The sequence below is a fragment of the Mercenaria mercenaria genome, unplaced genomic scaffold (genome assembly GCF_021730395.1).
Source record: "Mercenaria mercenaria strain notata unplaced genomic scaffold, MADL_Memer_1 contig_4840, whole genome shotgun sequence".
NCBI classification, from domain to species: domain Eukaryota; kingdom Metazoa; phylum Mollusca; class Bivalvia; order Venerida; family Veneridae; genus Mercenaria; species Mercenaria mercenaria.
The window spans coordinates 55,975-66,589 of NW_026463101.1; the positions used below are offsets into that span (position 1 = coordinate 55,975).

The 10,615-nt window shown below is 32.9% G+C and overlaps 1 long non-coding RNA gene across 1 annotated transcript; it reads right to left on the bottom strand.

Moving 5' to 3' along the window:
- Positions 1–869: 869 nt before the first annotated feature.
- Positions 870–9,148, bottom strand: LOC128554216 (uncharacterized). Its single transcript, XR_008369552.1, has 4 exons — positions 9,061–9,148; positions 3,663–3,700; positions 3,122–3,191; positions 870–1,325 (listed from the first exon to the last, which is right to left on the bottom strand). It is a non-coding gene; the product is annotated as an uncharacterized LOC128554216 (long non-coding RNA).
- Between the last annotated feature and the right edge of the window lie 1,467 nt (positions 9,149–10,615).

Below are 10,615 nucleotides of genomic sequence, written 5' to 3' on the forward strand. Positions count from 1 at the left end.
GAAGTGGATGGAGTCAGTCAAAAAGCAGGAGGTTAGCAAGTTCATATCATGATAAAGACTCATACAAGGTTTAATCAATTTATATGAAATTACTTTTTGAGTTAGACGGGTCACAAGGTGAAAATGTGTATTTTTGATTATTTCAGAGGCCATAACTCTGGAAATAGGGGCGGAGCCAGATGAAAAATAGGAATTGCGCAATTTCATATCATGATTAAGACTCGTGCAAGGTTTTATGAATCTATATCAAATACTTTTGAGATAGGCGTGTCGCAAGGTGAAAATGTGCATTTTTTACTATTTCAGGGTCCATAACTCTAAATAAAGGGGGTGGAGCCAGACAAAAAATAAAGGGTGCGCATGTTCATATCATGATAAAGACCCATTCAAGGTTTCATCAATTTATATCAAAAACTTTTTAATCTAGGCGTGTCACGAACTACGGACGGACAGACAGACGGACGTCCGGACGGACAAACCTCACGGACAGACGGATAACCCGAAACTAGTATATTCCCTCCCCCACCCCTAATAGCTTCGTTGTCGTGGGGGGGGGTACAATAACACAATTAAATGTTAATTAATAATAGTCTTCGGAATATTCTTTATATCAATCCTTTTCCTCATGTAGAGGGAATGATAATCTCTACATAAGTGTAGTTTATTGCTTTTTATTGCAAGCCATTTAATTATCTATAGCTAACTTAAATTTCATTTTCAGGTGAACACAGAAAACGGACACGCAAGATGTTTCATATATCAGAATACAAACTATGAACTCGTATAATTTTGGAGAAAAACTACTTTAATTCAATTAATGGCACAAAATTTTAATATATGCGTAAACATATGAAATTACATCATTAAGATTTGTCCTTTGTACAACAGGTTTGTCAGATATTGGTCATTCCAGAAGACCAGTAAAATAAATATCATTCATCGATGGTATATTGCGAGAGGACTACTAGCTCTTTATGCACAAACATTAAACACATGATGAATAAACATAGGCTACATCTAAAACATAATTTTAAAAACAAGGTTATTAAGTTTGATACAGAAGACAACGTAGTTCATTTAGGGTTTACGTCACATTACTACTGTGTGTCTAATTCACTAAAACATCTTTTTACAGAACTCTGCAGAGCTTATATATTATACATTGCAAATAACAAAATAAATACTTTCTCTTTACTGTTGATATATCAAATGAAAGCTATTTCTATATTTCAGACAAAAGCATAACTCTGGTAAAATGTCTCTTTAAACCTTTGTTATATCAGGTTCTTTACGTTATTTTTCTTCGGAGCTGTCATCAGTTTGACCTGCAAAATATTTAAATTTTATCATATTCTAATAGGCTTGTTTCTGTTAAAACACGCTTACGCTAAAATGACTTTGCTACACCCTCGTGAAATTATTCCGCAGATGTATAAACCTCTTTCCGTGTATTAATAACATTAAAACACGGTTTATCTATACATTATTTTTTAAAAACAGAACAACCGTCTCTGACAAGTTCCTTCTTATACATATATGGAAACTGGAAGCCAAGCTTGAACAGTCTTGGTAGAAACCAAGACGAGAAGATTTTTATGTTTTCCACTATAACATACAGGGAAAATATTTACCAAACCTCTTAGTGGCCCTATTTTTTTAACAAATCAGAATACATGTAAATCTGACGTTCACAAGGGATATTTGTGTGAAATTATTTTACATTTGGACAAAAGGTTTAGAAAATGTTATCTTGCGGCTACGTGTTTTGACAAACTCGAAATAATTTTATGACTTTTATTAGTAAAGTGCCATCTAGCGGCCGTACTGTTTTTGACGAATCAGAACAATTCAAATAATCTTGATAAAGAGTTACTCAATGATCATTCCTGTAAAATTATTCTAAACTCGGACCAGCAGTTTCTGGCATGAAAATACTTAACCTTTCAACTTTTTATATGTATATATGAAAAGTGACCATGGTTTCTGGCGGCACTGTTTGACACACGTATGAATAATCTTGGTAGAAGGGCACCAAAGGATATCATTTGTGGGATATTCTTTTGAATGTTTTCCAGCAGTGCCTAGCAAGAAGATTTTCAAGTTTCACTATCTGCATTTAGGAAAAAGCAACCATAACCTTTGGAGGCGATGTATTCTGACAAATTAAACTAATTAGAAAAGTGTTGGTAGAGTTACTTGAATAAAAATCATAAAGGGCCACCAGAGTAACATTCGTGTTAAATTATTCATAAATTAGGCCACCTGTTTCTGACAAGAAGTTTTCCATTATATACAATTAAGGAAAAGTGACCACGCCCTCTGGTGACCATGTCCTCTTACGAATCAGATTGTTTAAATACTTTTGGTAGAGAGTTACCTAGGGAACATGTTTATGTTTTCTTTTTAATCGAACAAGCACTTTCGTTTCTGACAAGATTTTTTCTGAAAATCCTCTATAAACATATACGGAAAATTGACAAACATCATTTTGACAAATCGGAATCATCTGAATAATCTTCTTAATGTTAGGCAGTCCGTTTCTGACAGAATGATTTGAACCGCGCCATGAGAAAACTAACATAGTGGCTTTGCGACCAGCATGGATCCAGACCAGCCTGCGCATCCGCGCAGTCCAGTCAGGATCCATGCTGTTCTCTAACAGTTTCTCTAATTGCAATAGGCTTTGCGCAGGCTGGTCTGGATCCATGCTGGTCGCAAAGCCACTATGTTGGTTTTCTCATGGCGCGGCTCATTTATAAAGTTTTCACAAAATTCAAATTGATAAATGTAACAGCATTTTGAATCAAGATACAAGCAGACGCTTGCGATTTGAGTATCTTTCTTTGTTTCTGAGCAATTCTAACTGAAGCTGATATTTACGTTTGATATAGTTTATTCTAATTTATTTTAGCTCGACTGTGACGAAAGCTAGACATTTATTTGAATCACTCTAGACGTCAGCTTCTTGGGAAAAAAAGCTAGTACTTGTGTCATATAAGAATGTGTAGTGCTGTCCCCATTGTGGTACAAACCTACAATTTTCTGGTTGAGCTCCCGACACCATATTCACAAGACCATCGCTCTCCTTTATTTATACTTCAGAATATGTTACTATACTTACTACAAACCAGATTGCAGGTTTTTTCACCGCTTACGTAACATTCCTGACAAGTTTTGCCTTCTGCGCACTCCTGTAAAGAGTTTAGTGTAAGAAATGTTTCAGATCTAATTGTTGGCTAAAATGTTCCTTGTTGACATGCATGACCTATTAGCATGGGCTTAAAATACATGTAAACTGAGAGCACTTTGTCCTTCAGACCACTTGATTCATTTCTAACTTAAAAATTCGCCGTGTAAATCAACATTTATTAGAACCCGCAAAAATAAATTCATTACAAATCAGCAAAATTATCATTTCAGATTTTTCCAGTTAAGTTATTAATTATCTGACATTATATCAAAGGCCTTTCTATTCTTTAAATGGTGATATTTCTTATCTTTCTATTACTATCTTATTCTTTTCTTTCGAGGCAAATTTTTGACATTATATTTATAGGTAGAATATCTGAGTTCTCAGATATATATGTCTACCTAATGTGAAAATGTCTGTAGTAAATGAAACTTAAATGATTAGCGTATAATGTGTATCCTGTGTGACTTACATCTCCTTCTTCTAGACTGTCATCACATGGGTCTGCATCTGAAATACCCAAGTTATAGGTTAACATGATAATTGAAGCATTTATATCAAATAAAAAGTAAGACTTTACAAAATAGCACTTTTGTTGTTTCTCATCGATCATATAAAAGCAGTAAAATAATCTAAAATACTGCTTTCATTTCCCAGTAACAAGATATGTACTATTATTCGTAATTTTAACATGTCCAAAACATTGCGGAATGATACTAATTTCACTTGGGTAATGATTACATTTTACTCGAACTTTATCATAGACTCCCTGTGTAAAATCTCAAACTTTTAACTAAAATAAAAGTATTAAATTGATATAATATATCAATGAAACTTCAGTTTTGTTGTTTGTAGCATCATCAGGGGCATGTGCTGTGAGAAATCGTAATTTGATTTTTAGAATATTGTGACATTTATTTCTAAAGTCACTATATGTTCATTGTAAATTTACTTTTTTTTACCCAAGTGGAAACTGGCAGGTACTCGAAAATGCAGCTCTCTGACTGGTCAGTTAGAACCCGTAATGTACTGTGATGTCATGATAAAGTTATGAATTACATTGCTATTGGACACAACTGCACACAATTTTGCATACCATACGCCTGTCAAGTCTTTATCTTTTAGCCTGCTGGTGGCATGTGATTCTGCCTTTGCGACCAGTGCAGACCAAGATCAGCCGGCACATCCGTGCAGTCTGATCATGGTCTGCACTGTTCGCCATTCATTCATCCCTTTTAACAGTTAATGGTACTGTCTAAATTGAAAGATGGACAAGTTCATTATAGAAATATAGCAGGATAAGGGTTATTTAAAAAAAGACAGAACGCATGCAAGCTAAATAGCAGACTCGGTTTGACTGAGTTTGTTAATGAGAATTAAATGAGTGAAATGAGCATCAAATTTATTGCTCCTTACATGCAATACAAATTATTTTGAATGGACTCAGTTGTTTGTTCAAAAGGACCAAGATGGTGAAATATTGTTATTTAATATCAACGATATATTCAGTCATATTACAATACATGAGAAACAAAACAAAATGCGGATATATCTTTATATACCTTTTATAAATAATTATCTATTCTTTCTTGATTCTGTTATGTCGGGATAACGAAATGTTATAAATAAGAGGACAGGTACAGTCAATTCTAAGATAATTTTTAAGATGACTTAACATGGAAATCTCATTAGAATACTTATATGGTGATCTCGCAGTTATTATAATTCCTATCTTTACATTTACATATATAGTCTAATACAATATTTACAAAAATGGGAAACGAATTTAATCATAAACATGCAGTTATCGGAATATAACATAATAGTGAGTAGGTTATAGGAAAAAGATGTTTCCTTTTGTGAAGAAAGCACCAAACTTTGTATGTAACTATTGTGAAGTATGCTGAATCCAAAAAAAAAGGAGGAGACACGCTGTTCGCTAACCTCAATTAGCTTAAAATGAGGCCCCAAAAAGGGACCTATATTCTATGTATTTTAATCATATATTTTTGTAAGCATCCAAAGGGTTAATTTATAACCTAGATAAGTAACTATTATTGACATAATATTTTTTTAGTTACATTTTATACACATTTAATATATAGGACACTGACAAATGACATAGAAGAGGCCCTAAAAGGGGGAAAATTGTTTAAAAATTTCATTTACAGGATGACTTTAATTTTTAGTGTGAATATTATATCACTCTTGTAAACAAAACTTATTTTAGTATTTTTAAAATTATATCAAAATATTATTTAAACATTCTTTACATTGTGCGGTTCATTAAGGGTATTTTATAAAACAAGTTCACATATAGGTACATACTGTAATTCACATACTCAACTTTACAGTACTTATACTTTACATGGAGTACCGATAGTTCAATTTCCCTATGAATATTATTATTAAGCATTCAAAAGAGTAGCTAAAGAAGGGGTTATTTTGTGTTTCTCTTGTAAATTCAATAACTAATGTAAATTCATGTAAAACGTATTATACAAAACATAATTTCTATGTTTTTCAAGACAATTAATGACTTCAAGCTAAAGCATACGATCATCCTAATGCTTTCTTTACAACAAAAGAAAATGGAATGTGAGCTAAATGTATTGTTGTATTTATTATTGCTAATTTATACTATATTCAATGATTTTAATTTATTTGAATTTGATTAAGATTTCAAGTTTTAGAATCAGTCTAAATTCCGCTTTCTTAAAAATAGCACTGGTATTGTATGATAGATTAACCTTTGTACAGTTTGAACCAACGACCTTCCTATTGATCTGACAACACCTTTACCATTAAGACGGTCTCTCTCACTGAACCACTCCAAAGAGCAGTGATTTCCTGCAGACACCACAAGAACGCAAATAGTTACATATAAAAATATGTTTAAGATGAAAATATGATACAGAAATAAAGAAAGTCATACCAAATAGAGTTAGATGTAATTTTTTTAAGGTAAAGATTAATCGATTAGTTTATAAACAATGTCTCCTTAAAATGTACTGAGCTACAGTTATTTTGCATATTAAGCCTTTTGATAAATAACAAAATAGTGTATTTTCTGTCTTAGGTTACAAATCGGCCTATATAATAATATCATGTATCTGATTAACTTACAAAAGTTGAAAGAAAAGTTACGATCAGGTTACCCTAAACAAACAACTTTTAATTTTATGTGTAACAACCCTTTCAATATTTAACTAAAACTGTAATTTGCCAGTATTTCACTCTCTAGCACACATGCCTTCAAAATGTCTAAGTACACAGGATTGGCTTGATACATTTATATCTGCCTTTGTATGTATTCTTGTAGTTACAGTGATGAGTTTCCTCCAACTTATAGCGGCTAATTATGAAGCATATTGCATATTTAAGCTAAGTACCAGTTCTCTTGATCATTTCCAGCTGACAGGATTAGCAATGTCAATGCATGCTATAAATGCCTGTCTACAACCTGCTTGATATAATGCTATTTGCTACATACGTGAACAGCTCTCAGGGGTTGCTTTCATTACGTCTAATTGCTTAAGAAAATATGTTCTCTGGCTTCATTTTGATAGTTCTTTGCATGATAGAACAACCTATCCTTCCAGATGTCATGTGCGCTTCTTGAATCTTTTAAAACGGCATAACCATAAGTAAAGATATCCTATGCCTTACAAACGTATTGAGACTGTATCACAACAAGATAATGCATTATAAAGAATGTTAGCTTTAAGTCTAGAAAATACAAGTGTGTATCAGTTTTGGTTGCTCGAAATATTATCCCCTTTTGGTTTTGTTTTTATGCATCTGCGGCAAACAAATGTGTACCTTGTCGCACGCATACCAGTTAGTGCACCACATGTTGTGACTTCAAACTTTTGGAACTTTTGGAACAATACATGGTCATGTTATAAACAAAGGTGTCAAGCTGTAAGTCAGTAAATGGTGCCAGATACCATTCTAGTTCCAAAAGGAAATAGATAGCATGATAACATCTAAATTACCTGATGTTCACATTTCTAATATTTATATACGAAGCCATGTTTGGGGAGAGACATTAAGGTATGAACATACTAAATAGCTGGCCTTCTTTATTCTAGATAAAATTGACAAAATTCAAATAGCTACAGCACAGAGCATGACCCGTTTTAAATGTCTGTAGCTTATATTTTTACATTTTCTACAAGAATATTGTCAGTGCTGGAAAAAAAAACATCAAAAGAAAATTGGGGCTCATGTACTTCAGTCAAACAAACCAACTACAATATCATCTAAAAATGATACTCCAAATGTATGACCTACATTTCCATAATAAATCTGTCATGCTATCATATTATTGCGAAAATGCTTCCTATATGTCAAGGATAGATCTATTATGTGATTTCAGCAAAAAATGTAAAAAAAAAAGGAAGGAAAAAAGCTCTACAGAGCAATGTAGGAGGACTTTTTGAATGCGCCATTTTGCGACTACCATGATATTTTTTTCCGCGTCAGTTTTCTATCTAGTTTCTGTATACCTTAATTGTGACCCTTGCATTGCTTAATTCTGTTGAATCTGGATTGACCAGTAATGACACTTGACTTTCATTACTATGTACACTTCATAGAACCAATCAAATGCCAGTGCAATAACACATTCATGTAAATATAAATTTGTCAAACAAATGTATTAGAGAAGCACTGGAAAACCTATTAGAATTCTTAGATATCTATTGAATGGGTGTAAATATATGTTTCTTTTATTTTATGGGTTTTTAGATGAGTCATATGATTTAAAAACATGATTATTTCATATACTGTTATGTAACATAAAAAATGGTCCATTGAAAGGCCTCTCTTTTTTATACAAATCTATTGCCCTAATAAATCCAGATATATAGGTTACCTCGTGGACCTAAACATGTGAATATTTTTACTTTTTTGATATTTTATATATAAGGTCCATGAATTCTGTTTCTTTACTTATGTTAAGTTCAGTAATATGATATTTTAACGAATGAAATAATAATTTGCCCTTAAAATATGATTTTTAACAATTTTCCCTTGAAGGACCTCGTATTATTTTTCCTGAGTCATGTGTATTGATCATGAATGCGTATAAAATCTAACTGAATAAATTTTGTTTCAAGGGTTATAATTGGTTAAGGTAATGAATTAACATTTTTGAAATTGTTCTAGATATATTTAATTGAAATAAATAAAAGGTAGTTCCCCTTTGGGGCCTCATGTTTTGGTCTATTCAAGCCAACAAATCGTATATGTAGTCCATTTCTGATTCAGTATACTTTATAACACTTAAATACAAACTTTCATGCTTTCTTCATAGGAAACATCTTTTCACACGTAGTTTTGAAATTAAACATACAGTAAAATCTGATTACCTCCCTTTTTAGTATGTATCTTGAAAAATAAGAGTATTTTGTAGTATATTTTGTATATTTGTCAATACCAAATGGTTGTTTGTCTATGCTAGTGATATGTTATCCATGTTTAGATCATATGAACCATTATTTTATAGATAAATTTCAATTCAAAGGAAAAACATTTTTTTTCAAGACATTTTTACCTCCCTTTTTTAGACTGATTTAAAAGGAGGTTCCAGGGCAGATATAGCGTGTCTCCTCCTCTTATAGGATTTGGGATACCTTAAAGTAATTTCATGCAAAATTTGGTGCTTTCTTCACAAATGGGAACATCTTTGCCATTTTTTGTTCCATATCTTACTCGCTATAATGGGATAAAGTTAAATCATTATGTTTCAGCTAAAAAGTTGTTTAAATTAAATCAAAACACTTAACATTGGCTGTTGTAGGCAAAATGTATTACAAGCAATTATGTTACATAAGCAAGGAAAATATTGTTAAGCAGGTAATCACCACTGTCACCACAGAGTCCACACGGTCCAGGAAAGCCGTCTGCGAACGAACGTACCAGGTAAAGCACCACCTGAAACGAAAATCTTTATTTTATTGTTTTTTTATTTTGTTTTATATTTTACATATACTTTCAGGCAAACTATGGTGGTATGTATCTTTGCTTAATGTATGCGATGGCCTAATCAATAGGCTCGGTAAATGTATATATGAAAAATGTGAGTAAACAACAAACACTTTGATATCAAGTTACACGGCGGTATTGTACTTCTTAATGATATGTTTTGCGTAAAATACCAAACGCAGTTTCAGATGAATCAGAAGTAATTATTCCAATAGATGATCCGTTTGTGTCTCAATTTGAACTATACTTAAATGCATACAATCAAGTTTTTGTAACTGTAATGATATAGCAGATTATACAACCGAACGTTACGAAAGTATACATACTTTGAATTTGTTATTTTTCAATGCATCCGCTCAAACGTGCGCAAACAAGGCAATTCACGTGCTATTAATACATTATTTACATTAATTTTTTTCTTCCATAATAACCTCTTCTTGTAGCATAAAAGATGCCACATAATCCATAGTATGTTTTGCTGTATCAGTTACCAACCCCAAACGCACTGCCCACCCCCCCCCCCCCCCCCCCCCCCCCAAAAAAAAAAAAAAAATGTATGTACGCGCTTCTCCCATTGTTTACTCCTCTTTTCAAAGTCGGTGTCGATTCAATTTTTGTCCATAACCGTGAATTTATAAGAATCGCGTGTAACTTGTGCTATATGTTTGGGGTTTTTTTGGGTTTTTTGGGGTTTTTTTTTTTTTGGGGGGGGGGGGGGGGGTGGGGTGGAGGGGGAGGTTTTTTTTGTGTGTTTTTTTTTTTAGTTCTGGGTTTTTCAACAGAATCTCAGTTATGTAACGGCGGACAGTTAATCTAACAAGTGTTCCTAGATTCTGTACCAATTCTCTGCAAGTAACTGCCAACTTCCCTACATGAATTAGAGGTGGAGGACGAATGATTTCATACACAAAGTCTTTCATCAAATCGTCACGGAGAACATACGCTCCGCCCGTAGACCGAACTCGCGACCCGAGATCCGTAGATCTGCGCTCTCCCTATTGAGCTAAGCGGGCGGGCTTGTTTGTTTTCAGGAATCATATTAACGATTTTGGTAAATATCAGTCGGTATGTTTTTATCTAATTTCTCGAAGAAAGTTCGAAAGCTTGTCACTACGTTCGTACTGATCCGTACCCGAAATGTGTTCTTACTCAAAACAACTCGAATGTAATGTTATTATTCTTGATATTGTGTTCCTGTTTATCAAATTAGAAAAAAAAAAACATAAAAAATTATTTGTAAAAATCTGGAAAGTATATCCTCGTCATGTTTGTAATAAGAGATAAAAAAATGTTAAAAAACTACCAGCATACGAGTATGCCTTTTTGGTAGTGTTGTTGATTTCGGAGCCCTGGTTATGGATATTTAAAACTTGTTTACCGTAACTTGTTTACCGTTTCCAAGAAAAGCATAATGATAATTAGAAAATGTATCGG